The sequence below is a fragment of the Vipera ursinii genome (assembly GCF_947247035.1).
Source record: "Vipera ursinii genome assembly, chromosome: 2".
Lineage (NCBI taxonomy): Eukaryota > Metazoa > Chordata > Lepidosauria > Squamata > Viperidae > Vipera > Vipera ursinii.
Genome location: NC_139513.1, coordinates 54515060 through 54528100, shown reverse-complemented (window position 1 = coordinate 54528100; position 13041 = coordinate 54515060). Strand labels below are relative to the sequence as shown.

Sequence of the window (13041 nt, the reverse complement as noted above, 5' to 3'; positions counted from 1 at the left end):
TTCTCATTATTATTATTATTATTATTATTATTATTATTATTATTATTATTATTATTATTATTATTATTATGTTGGAAGGGACCTTGGAGATCATCTAGTCCAACCTCCTGCTCAGGCAGGAAACCCTATACCATTTCAGACAAATGGCTGTCCAGTTTCTTAAAAACTTCCAGTGTTGGAGCATTCATCACTTCTGGAGGAGGTTGTTCCACTGGTTAGTTGTTCTAACTGTCAGAAAGTTTCTCCTTAGTTCTAGGTTGCTTTTCTCCTTGACTAGTTTCCATCCGTTGCTTCTTTTCCTGCTTTCAGGTGCTTTGGAGAATAGCTTGCCTCCCTCTTCTTTGTGGCAGCCCCTTAGATATTGGAACACTGCTATGTCACCCCTCACCCTTCTCTTCATTAAACTACACATACCCAATTCCAGCAACTGTTCCCTATATGTTTTAGCCTCCAGTCCCCTAATCATGTTTGTTGTGCTTCTCTGTACTCTTTCTAGAGACTCAACATCTTTTTTACATCGTGGTGACCAAAACTGGATGCAGTATTCCAGGTGTGGCCTTACCAAGGCATGCATTGTAAAGTGGTATTAATACTTCACGTGATCTTGATTCTATTCCTCTGTTAATGCAGCCTAGCACTGTGTTGGCTTTTTTGGCAGCTGCAGCACACTGCTGGCTCATTGTCCACTAGGACTCCAAGATCCCTCTCACAGTAACTCCTCTTAGATGGAACTCTCTGGTTCTTGCTGGCTATTTCCTATTTATATGCATATTGAATGAAACAGCACCATGGCCTGCATCAGTTCCACAATACTATGTCCATCCCTCAGCAAATGACCGTTTAGGATTAAATCTAGGATCATCTCTAATCTGGTCTGGGCAAGATCACTATTCTAAGGCAGAGAGAGATATGGTTGGAAATTTGTTCCATCCTGTATGTGAATGATTTAAACAATCATATAATAATCTCAGTATTTTATTTAGGAGAATGGTAGCATTTTCAATGTATGTTTGTGGCCAGACATTGTCTTCCATAGGGAGTCTAAGAGGAAATCTGTATTTCCAAAGTTTTCTTCAGGGCAATGTGAAAAAATATATTGTATCCCAAATGTAGGAATAACAATATAGAATCTGCATTTGTCAAACTATCAAAGCATAATTTATCTTTTAATTAGACTTACAGTACAGATAGTCCTCAATTTAAAAGAGTTCATTTAATGATCGTTCAAAGTTACAACAGCACTGAAAAACATGACTTAGGACCATCTTTCAGACTTACGACCATTGCAGCATCCCCGTGGTTATATGATCAAAATTCAGATGCTAGGTAAATGGTTCATATTTAAGACCGTTGCAGTATTCCAGGGTCATGTGATAAAATTTTGTGACTTTCTGACAAGCAAAGTCAATGGGGAAGCGAGATTCACTTAACAACTGGGTTACTAATTTAACAACTGCTATGATTCACTTAGCAACTGTGGCAAGAAAAGTTGTAAAATGGGGCAAAACACAACCTCTCATTTAGCAGCATAAATGTTGGACTCAATTGTGGTCGTAAGGACTACCTGTATATATATTGTCTTTCTGCCAAGGAGACACTCAACAGCTAACAATAAAAATGCACTAAAATATGAGCTTTTCTAACTATTAAACAAACCCAAGCCCTAAATGACAAACTATTGTTCACCCTGGCAGCACTGTCCATGGGAATGAAGCTGCAAAGATCACCACGGGGATGGAGATGAACATTTGGAATAACATTTGTTGAGAGGAAGTGAGACATAGATGTTGAGGAGAAGGCATTCTTTCTTGCAGGACGTTGGTCAACCACCACCATAAATTAGAAGCCAAAAGAAGCCAGAGAGAAATGAATGGTCAGAATCCAGTATCAACAAGTTGGGGAGCTACTGCACAATCTGCTCCCCGCCAAATATTTCTTAGATGATTTTTAATAACTGCCTCTCAGAACAGAAGAAAAATGAAGTTTTGCAAAGTTGATACATTCACGAAGTGGAAGGAGGCAGTCACTCTTTCCTCCCTACCAGGGTATCATCAGCGTGGTGGCCCAAACATGACAGGAAGTTTAAGCCCCAAGGTCCACCTGCAGACACCCCTCATACCAGGTACTGATGGTGCCGTCACTCCCAGACGCTACCATCACCTCCGGCTTCACTTTTTGATTAATGTTCTTCCAAACTTTCCTTGGCTCGCTGCTCTCCCACTTTCTGTCACCCTTCTCATTATGAATGTATCTTTGCATCGAGAAAAGCGGGAGGAAAAATTGTTCTTTCAGGGTGACAGCTGAGCGAGGGCTATATTATTAAAGGTACCAATCATAGGTGCCCAGCTATCATCTCACGATGAATGCACTTGTCAGGAGACCGAGGCAACTGGAGGGGGGGGAGGGAAAGAGAGAAAGACGGTGGTGGGACTGCCTGCTTGCCTTCGCGCTCCTCTCGCTCCCCCCACCCACCCCGCTTCTCTTTCTCCTTTAATGCTGGCCACCTCTGCTAGTCTGAACTTGGACCTTCAGCGGCGACAATTTCTCTGGCCTCGACAGCACGATTAATTTCTCCTGCCCTCCGCAGGGCCTGTGAGTGCTGTGGAAGTCCAGCTGGCCTGCTGCTGATAAGATGTACCTTTTGATTTGTTTTGTCTTTGATTGCCTTTTCTGTCACCTACAATGGCTGGCCGCCTAGAGACCTTCACATTGCCTGACTGACGGATCTATTTATCTGTAGGCCTCTCCCAGCTCCTCCTGTCTGGCTCCCCCCCCCCAGGCTCCCTCCCCCTTTCCAAACCTCCACCTCCCTCTTTTTCCTTCTCCCCCCCTCCCCTTCCCCCAAACCACCACCTTGTACCACTGAAGTCCTAGCCTAATAGAAGCCGTGAAGGCTCATCCACCATAAAATACATCTGCCATCCTCCTTCTCTCCAAGATAAAAGCCTGTCAGTGTTACTTTCCAATTCCAGGCAGCTTGATTAATGGTGAAAAGCCACAGCGAGATCGACTTCTGGTTTTTACAAGCGCTGTCAGCTGGCCCAGGGTTACGTGAAACACACACTCATACAAAACAAAACAAAATGAGAAAAGGTTGGGTGGGGAGGATAGAAAGCTGGGGAGGGGGTGGGGGTGGGTGGGGGAGAAATGTAACCAAATCATACGAGGTTCAAAACTAAATAAAGTAGAAGCCTAGAGAGCTATCAAATAAATGCCTGTCACCCAAGTACAGAAATATGTTAGCCGGCTCATTGTATCAAGGCAAATTATGCCAATAATAAATCATTGTTGAAGGAAGATGCTTGATAAATTTCAGAAGGTGGCATGCAGGGTGGGTACTAGGACACCTGCTACTGGGCTCAGCGTGGGCCTGGGGAGATTATTAGTCTGTCATTCACACAATGCAAAAGAGAGAGATAGAGACGGTGGGCCTGGAATGAACAAGTATAGAAAGAAGGAGTTTGGAAAGAAAAACTACTGTTTAAAATAAAGCTGATATGAAGGTGGTTTTCTACCCAATGGATTGGAGGAGATCTTTCAGTATCAGAAACTAGACTGATCTTTACTTTTGAAGAAGTAGGTTCACGATGCTGCTAATTCAATAATATACTGTTCTTCCCATTGGGATTCCTATTTTATGGCATTCGTTCAGAGATAGTGTACTATACCACCTATCTCAAATATTTCATTCATAGAGTAAGCAACATAATGCATCGCCAAGAATTACTTGCCAATTAGAGAGAGAGAGAGAGGAGAGAGAGAGAGAGAGAGAGAGAGAGAGAGAGAGAGAGATTTCCTTTCTGAGCATGTGTGGTGGTAGCAAATTTAAAATCAGGAGATGAAAGCTCCCCCTAATCCAGGCCTCCATATCTCAGATGCTAAGAGTCATGTGGGAAGCCCATCATATCCAAAGGCTAGACAAGCAAGATGCTTCAGATCCACATGAGAAATACAAAAATTGTGGTAGTTTCCCATTGCTGCCCATTAGGAAGAAAAAGTAAAAAACATGGTGTTTTTGAGTCTAAAAACCTGATTTGAAAGACAGATTCAATTCCTCTATAAATTTGAATCCAGTCTTTTAAATCGTCTGCACCAATCGTTCTTGTCTTGTCTCAGTGGATCAACTGTCCAATATTTTTACTGGCTCACCCAAGTCCTAGTATTATATAATATTCAAGTCATGCTAAACTTCTGATGACCTCACAGATACATCTCTGTTGCTTGCTTTGTGTTCTACTTTTTTTCCCTCCCATCCTAGCATACAGCAATAGTGTTTCTTGATAATCTTCCATCTACATTAGGGGTTCCCAACCTGGGGGTGCGAGATGATATTCCAGGGAGTGCAAAAACGGGTTTTTCAAAATCATAGTGTATATGCATAATTCATTGTTGTTACTTTGAACTTTTGTAAGGGGTGCGAGAATATATCAGAAGCGTTTTAGGAGTGCGGGGTATAGAAAAGGTTGGGAGCCGCTGATCTACATATTAACCAAGTTCAAAACTGCTTGCTATATCCTGAGAGAGGAATTGACTTTCTTCCATTTGTAAGCCTTTCCCAAATTATAAACTTTCCAAATTATTTCATCTTTCTAGATAGGAAAAATATTCTACATTTCTCTTTGTTTTTTTCCTGCACATTGCCAGATCTTCCTGTTTGCTACATTGCCTGGTAGGTTTTTTTTTTTTGAATGTGCTGTCCATAAAATACCTTGCTTTGCTATGTCTCTTTTCTGTTCTTCATTTGGTCTTTCTTGTAGGTCAGTTTGGTGTCTCCAGTACTCAGTAAGTCTCCATGGTCAACTAGCTTCAGTGCATCTTCTTCACGGTCTTTCAGATATTCTTCCAATGCCCCCCCCCTTTTTTTCTTCAACTGTCTGGGATATTGGCAACATTCCACACCCACTTATGCTCCTTGGTAAGTAGGATTAATGAACTTTTCTCTGTGGAGAAAAATAATGATTCATTGTCATTATTTTTTCTGGTCTCGCTATCCAGATCTTTTAGTTCTTCTTGACTCCAGATCAGTATTCTAATTTATCTAATGACTGGAATGGGCCAGGAGTTAATTGGCTTGATAGCATTTCCTCCACTGAATTTAGACATTAAGATCTTCTTTATTTTCATGATGTATTCACTTCTAACCTTCTTGACTTCAGTATGCTCGATGTTGTGAGCTTGAAGGATGCTCAGATGTTTGTAGTGATTAAATATCATTATTTGACCATCAGTAGTTCATCCAGACCCTTGTTATTTCCATTGGTCATCTTGATTCATTCTGTTTTCACTATTTTCCCCCATTGAGGGTGGCACATTTGTCCAGCCCAAACTCCATTGCAGTATTTTGAACCAGTGGAACAGCTTGCCTTCAGAAATCGTGGGCGCTCCATCACTGGAGTTTTTTAAGAAGAGACTGGACAGTCACTTGTCTGAGATGGTACTATAGGTTCTCCTGCTTGAGCGGGGGGATGGACTAGAAGACCACGAAGGTCCCTTCCAGCTCTATTGTATTCTAAATTTTGGCTATAGAAACATTGTTGAACATTATGTCTATTTCAGATGGTGTTTTTCCATAAGGCTTCAGATCATCTATGTAGATGAGGTGAGATAACTTGGCAGATATTATTATTAATGCTATAAGCAGTATTGTAATTTGTTCTGAGAATGTAAGGCAATTTGCTATAAAATAATAAGCTATGCCTTCCTATATTGGAAACTCTGTCTGCTTCCAGAATCTTTGAACATATCCATTGTTTGTTCCTCTTCTATATCTAATGTAGCCCTTATTATTATCAGCTTCTGTAATCTAAAGTCCTCCTGTTCCTTAAAAGTCTTTCATTTTCTTTCCTTCCTTCCTATGCCACATATATGAAACTGCCTCCCAGGATTCTAGCATAAGTCATCTTCTCATGCTTTTTACAAATCCCTGAACTCTCACTGTTTTCAATGAGCATTTGCTCATACAGATAGTTCATAAGTCTTGCTACAATTAAAGTTACAACAAAGCTCATCCCTCTACTGTATACATGAAACAACAGTTTATTTACTTACTGTAGCGATTTTAGATTATAAGGCATGTGTTGCAATGTATCATGACTTTTTTTTCCATTGCAGCAATGGGGTGGCCATGGTTTCGCCATGACGCATCTGGTCCGCAGACCGGCAGTTTGACACCCCTGCTATGAGGGTTTTTGACTAGCAACTGTCTTATAATTAATAAATTGCCATACATATTAGTTTCATATATTCTATGAAACAGGCATATTAGTTTCATAAATTCTATCCCTGGCCACCTGTCTGTTGAACCTTCTCTTCAATCTTCCATTCATAATTGTATTGAAACAGGCAGACTAGTGGATTTCTGTTTACCACTGTGAATATATGACACCTGTCCCAAGTCCACAAAAGCACCTAGAACATTCATGCAACAGCATTCTTATGTACACATTTTCATTTAGAAAGCTTATAGATAAATCTATAATAGGGAGACACTCAGGAAAAGACTCTGAATATATAGACCAAATATTTCCACTAACATAGTCAAAAGAGAGAAACAGTACTGTTCATTCATTATTCAGTGGGGCTATCTATATACCCCCTTAAAAGCTTTCACATAATATGATGGACTATGAAGGCCTTTTTATTTATAGCCCACTTAGCTACTTTTGGTATATCTGGAGTTGCTCAGCTAGGTAATAGCATCTAACTAATCGTGGATAGTCTGAAAAGCAAAAAGAGTTTGTGTTTGCTAGTATTTGTTTGACTGATTGATTTAGAAAATGTATATGGCTGTCCATCTTAAATAAATTACTCTGGGCAGCTAACAACCAATTCACTGGGGAAGAGACAACATAATAAAATCCCTGTAAATAAAACAAAGGTACAGAACAATTAAAAATAATCATAATAACTGAATACTGCATAACAACAAAAAACACAAATATATTGGGCTCCTCTAACATCCTGTCCCCAAAACCCCAGAGTGAGATCTTCAAGGCCTTCCAAAAGACCAAGAGGGTCAGGGCTGATCTCAGGGGGAAACACTGGTATATATGGCAGGCACCATGACAGAGAAGTCACAACACCAGGGTCCACAAGAAAATACCAGGGCTGTAGGCAAGACTAGAAATTGAAAACATTCCCTGGAAAAAGCAATGGTAAATCAATACTCTGAAATGGTATAGGGTTTCCTGCCTGAGCAACGGGTTGGACTAGAATACCTCCAAAGTCCCTTCAGTTCTGTTATTTGTTACATGGGTATGCTTTTGAAGTCATTAGAAGTCAATTTAATTGGGTGGGGGATTTACATTTATATGAAAGTATGACTTTTTAAAAAAAATATTCAGTATGAATGCAGTATGAATCTTACGTAGCTGCCTCAGATAAAATAATTGAATTCCTTTCTTCTGAGTCCATAGGATTGCAATATTAATCTCTCTATCTATTTTATCCCAATGGACTCTGCTTAATCCAAAAGTGCTGAAGTCATGATGCCCCTTGAACTAACTCACTTGGGGCTGTGACTGATAAAAATCTTATTCCTTCAATATTAGTGTGAACAGCCTTGAATCTGCAGAGAACTGGAGAATGGGAGTAAAGAAAAAGTGAATTAAAATAACTTTATTAAAGATAGAATTGAGGTTGTCAGTTCATATGACACTGAAATTTTGAAAGAAAACATTGTTAGAGATGTTCCTACAACTGAAATGAAAGATGGGAAATGGAAGATATAGCCAGAAGGAAGCAGAAATAGGATGAAAAAGGGAAGGGCCACCATGAGGAGGTAAATGATAACAGCCCACCATCTCCTTTAAATCTCCTTCCAAATTTTCTGAAATTAACACAACAGTTCTTGGAAAAGAATTAAAGCGATAGGAATAATGGCAGTCAGAGGTGAGTAAAACCTACAAGATACCATTTATTCCACCAGTGGAGACAGCAGCTAACAAGAACAGTAGAACCATGGGAGGTTATTTATTTTATTTTATAAAATAAAATTGTTTTTCCCAGAAAGGCCAAGAATAGCCTACAAAAGGACAGCAAAAGCTATCTAAAATAAACAAGCAGTAAGACGAACCATCTTTAAATTGATACATATTACAAAACATTAAAAAATAAAAGAAGACTGTCTTAAAAGCACTCTAAATTTCAATCTCAAAGAAATTGGCATGGCAGTCAATAGACACATTATTTTTGGAAGACCGTGCTCTTAACCGATGCAACTTCTACCTTTGGCTACCCTACTCTATGCCAGTACAGCAAAACGCCCCTTGGAGCTGTTAGTGCCTTGGACGGCATGAGGGAAAATTACCTATTAAGTTCCTAGATCCTAAGTCACTTAGGCCTTTATAGGCTAGTGCTAACATCTATCTATCTATCTATCTATCTATCTATCTATCTATCTATCTGTCTGTCTGTCTGTCTGTCTGTCTGTCTGTCTGTCTGTCTGTCTGTCTGTCTGTCTGACTGTCTGTCTGTCTGTCTGTCTGTCTGTCTGTCTGTCTATCTATCTATCTATCTATCTATCTATCTATCTATCTATCTATCTATCTATCTATCTATCTATCTGGTTTATATACTGCCCTACTCCCGAAGGAACCAGGGCGGTTTACAAGGCAAAATGTAAAAACAATACAATATAAAATTAAAATAAAATTAAATTAAGTCTAGCCCCCCCCAAAAAAAAATTAAAATCACAATTTAAAAACATTTAAACCCCTCAGTCCAGACCAGATAGCTCAAAGAGCCAGGTTTTTAGGTCCCGGCGAAATGAACGAAGGTCGGGGGCAGTCCGGAGTTCCATTGGCAGTTATATTGGGTCCATTGCTGTATTTAATAGGCAGGCTGGACAGTCCTTTCACGATTGGTGGTATACGATCTCACTTAGTTGTCCCACTTATGCATCCATCTGGATAAGTTACAACTTTGAGACCTTCTTCAGGGGCAGACTCTTTCAGTATCACAAACATGAAGTTATGGATCACTGGGGCTAGGCTATTATCTTCCAGGTAGAGTCATAACTGGCTTACCAGTCAAAGCAGCCACTTGTCCCTCTGGAGGCAGACTAGAGTTGAGGAAATTCCAGTGTGGTTGTTCCCTTCAGAAGAAAAGTTACCTTGTCCATTGAATGAATGATGATCCAATTTTAAATCTTAAAGGAGAAAGGGTAGGTGGCTGAAATTACCAAATTAAACCTTAAAGAGTTGAAGAAATATAGCATGTGTAAGTGTGTGTTATGTATACTTTCTTTGGAGAGCAGGCAACAGAATTTCATTTTTAACGTGGGCCAGTGTACTCATAGTAAAAAAAAATGACAATAAAAATTATCTTATAAATGGGAAACCATAAGATAAAAAGAATTGAGTGGCAGAAGGGGAAAGGGATTTTATACCCCAAACATCAACATAAAAATAAACCTTGGATATAATGTATTCAAGCGTAGGTCCCTCTCATTAGATAATGCCTGAAGAGAGGCATGTAGACCAATACTGCCAATGAGCTACAGATGAAACTTGCATTAACTGTAAAGATCCTCCTCCTGCACTTTCAGACTCATTAGAAAGTCTGCACATAACAGCCTATTCTTCAAACTGAGTATTACTGTTATTCCCTTAGCTTCAGTCATATTGGTCTGGCATATTATAAGTTCTTTTTAATGGATCTTTGTTCGTGATCATAGGCTATATCCAACTGCCTGTTACAGCTCTGGAGGGAAATGGGGCCCTTCACATCTGGTGACAAGGAAAGGGTAGTTTTGACTTTGCACCCGCTCTACGCACATAGATGAGAAAATACAGCATAATGGCCCTTCATTGTCAGAAAACTCTTGATCTTCCTGAGATGAATACAAATGACAAGAGTTTGGCAATAGCTATCACACTGGCATTGTGCTGTAACCTACATACAGTTAAGGAAGGATAAATATTGGAAAAAAGCTTGAGAGGTACAAACATTAGTTTTACCTGTAAATAGAAATCATTAAAGTAGCAGCCTTTTCATCAAATTGTATGTTGAATAAAGAGAAAACAGATGCATTTTGGAATATCACAAGCATACCGTGGATTAATGCAAACTAGAGTAGATGACAAAGGAAATATTATTAATTATAACAATATATAAGGACACTGTCAGGTTTAGGTTAGCTTGATATGTATTACATCTCTTCCCAAGACTAGCTTTTTCAGCAAGTCATGTTTAAGCAGTTTATGACTTACTGCAATTAACAAGCCTAGTCATTGTTCCCGGGATATTAAAAATCCCTTCTTTTGCACAACTCTGTGGGTCCTACTTAAGCGATTCTGTAGCTTTGGATTTACTTTCAGTAATTGCAGTAGCTTAGGCCTATTTACAACACATCAGATTCATAACAAAAATATTGAAATTATATCAATCTTAAAAACTGCTGCACCTGTTCTAAGGGAGGTTGCGGATTATTTGCAGAATTGCACATTCTACCAACACACATGTTTTTTCCCCCAGACAAGCGGGAGAGATCTACAGTAGGTGGGCTTTACATCGATGCTCCCCCCCAATTACTGAAGTATCCTTTTTAACACGCAATCCTTTGCTTTGGCTGGTTTGTGATGAAGTACACTTGTCACCAGGTAGAGCAAAAACTATTTCACTTAGCTGGGAAGCATGATGGAGCAAGTTATTTTTGCTGGACTCAATAATTGAGAGCAGGTTTTCACAAGTGTATTATTACAGCATAGCAAAAGTTCTAGATTAGGAATCTTCATTGATGAGCCATGGAGGCGCAGTGGCGAGAATGCAGCATTGTAGCCAAACTCTGCTCACACTGCCAGGAATTTGATTCCTTCCATCCTGACTGGCTCAAGGCTGACTCAGCCTTCCATCCTTCGGAGGTTGGTAAAACGAGGACCCAGATTGTTGGCCACATGCTTGCTCTGTAAACCGCTCAGAGAGGGCTGTAAAGCACTGCTGCCGGCATCAAGCTCCCTTGGTCCTGTGCGCTCCCACAGGGAGGGTCTTCTCAGGGTACCACCGGTAAGAGATTGCCGGCAGACAATACCCAGGGGGAGGGCCTTCTCTGTGGGTGCGCCGGCCCTTTGGAACCAGCTGCCTGTAGAGCTTAGGACTGCCCCTGACCTCCGTTCATTCCGCCGGGACCTGAAGACCTGGCTCTTTGAGCTTTCTGGCCTGGACTGAGGGTATTAATTGGGGTTTTAACTGGTTTTTAACTAGGTTTTTTATATTCAAGGTTTAATATAATCATTTTAATTGTTTTAACTTTTGTAATTGTAGTATTGTTTCTTTTAAAAAACCTTGTGAACCGCCCTGAGTCCTATGGGAGAAGGGCGGTATATTAAGTCTCATAAACTAAACTAAACTAAACTATATGTCTAAGTGCTATTGCTGTTTTATAAGAAAATTTTAAATCTATAGCTTGTATTAGAATCAATCAATCGAGAAACAAAACATCCTTACATTCTTCACTTTCTTTGTAACAATTTGTGATTTTTGAAGTCATTAAAAAATGGCACCCAGGATGGCTTCTTTGCCCTTATTAATAGTTGTCATTGGTTAATTCATGCATACAATTAATTAATATGATCAAGAATTCTCAGCCTCAGAAAATGGTTTGTTCAATAAAGGCCAACTTGCTTATCTCTTTATAAACCTGGTTAGGACTTGGATGATGATCACCAAGTGATCTAAACCTGTAGATTAGATTGGGAAATTAATGAGTTAATTTCAGCTAAGTAGCAATATTTTATTACAGCAGATTTGGGATAAACTTGTTCTGTCTTTTTATTTTATTTATTTTATTTTAATTCCATTTATATCCCGCCCTTCTCCGAAGACTCAGGGCGGCTTACAAGCTTAGAATTTTTCATGTACTCATTAAAACACACCATTATTTCAGCAAAAATTAATCAAATTCTTTCATGATACTACTATCACTCTTGGATCAAAACATAATTCAGAATAAATTCAAGAGTTCTCTATAAAGTGAAGCACCTTTTGAACTTTTGTGGAAATATATATAAGCCGCCCAGATTCATTGACCGAGAAACTGAACAAATAAATAAATAAAACCAGGATTCAGTGTCCTTATGAGTTATTAGAAGCAAAACATGAATGCTTTATGTCTAGCTTCCATCTTCAGAACAGCACTGTCTTTTGCTGTAGCTTTCTATTTCCAACAGTTACTTTCCACAAAGAAATTCATGTCAATAGATCCATTTACAGCACAGAATATTGTGAAACAAATTATATCTGCCTAATTAATCTGAACCTATTCTTTCCTCTTCCTAGGAAATAGAGAAGACACTTCCAGGTAACAGTTGAGCTTAATGAAAGTTTGAGGTGGGCAAGCTTTTAGCTAATTTTGTATAAAGGTAGTCCTCACTTACTGACTACATTTGGGATTGGCAACTCTGCCACTAAGTGACATGGTTATAAGGTGAAAAATCACTTCTAACGTAAGAACTGTAAAACTGAACTCGAAATCATCAGCAGATTTAACACTATATTTGAGTGATTAAATAAAGACCAAGATTTCTGATATTACTTAATGGTAAGTTATTAAACAATTTATAAATGTATGAATATTTTTATTATATACAATAATGCTATCAATGAACAGGATATTTTCTGCTCACTCTTTCCCAACATCTCCACAGCAGCAGTAGGTGACTTACACATTTTATGTGCTTCTTATTCAGGAGGTACTTTGTACATCTTATAAAATAGACATTTATTCAGAAGAGCTATGCAATAATGTGTTTGCTTATTTGAAAGATGCTAAAGAATCCTGTGGAAGACTAAAAAGTATTTTTGTGGTGACTATTCCAAATGTGTTTTTAAAACTACAGGATAAAAATTCAACTGCATATTATGTCTAGTATTTTTCCATATGTAACTTCTGTGCAAAAATATACTGCATGTGGTTTACAAGTTAACTTTAATTCAAATAATTTAAATCTGCAATACACAGCATCCTCTAGTGGATACTTAAGTGTTGCAATTTGAAAGTTTCTTTCATGAAAATATTCTTAAACCAGATGTTTACTGTATACC

General features: G+C 38.9%; 1 long non-coding RNA gene across 1 annotated transcript in view; it reads left to right on the top strand.

Moving 5' to 3' along the window:
* The window catches only part of LOC310635416, a 790193-nt gene that overhangs the window by 695935 nt on the left and 81217 nt on the right, over window positions 1–13041 (top strand). The window lies entirely within an intron of this gene.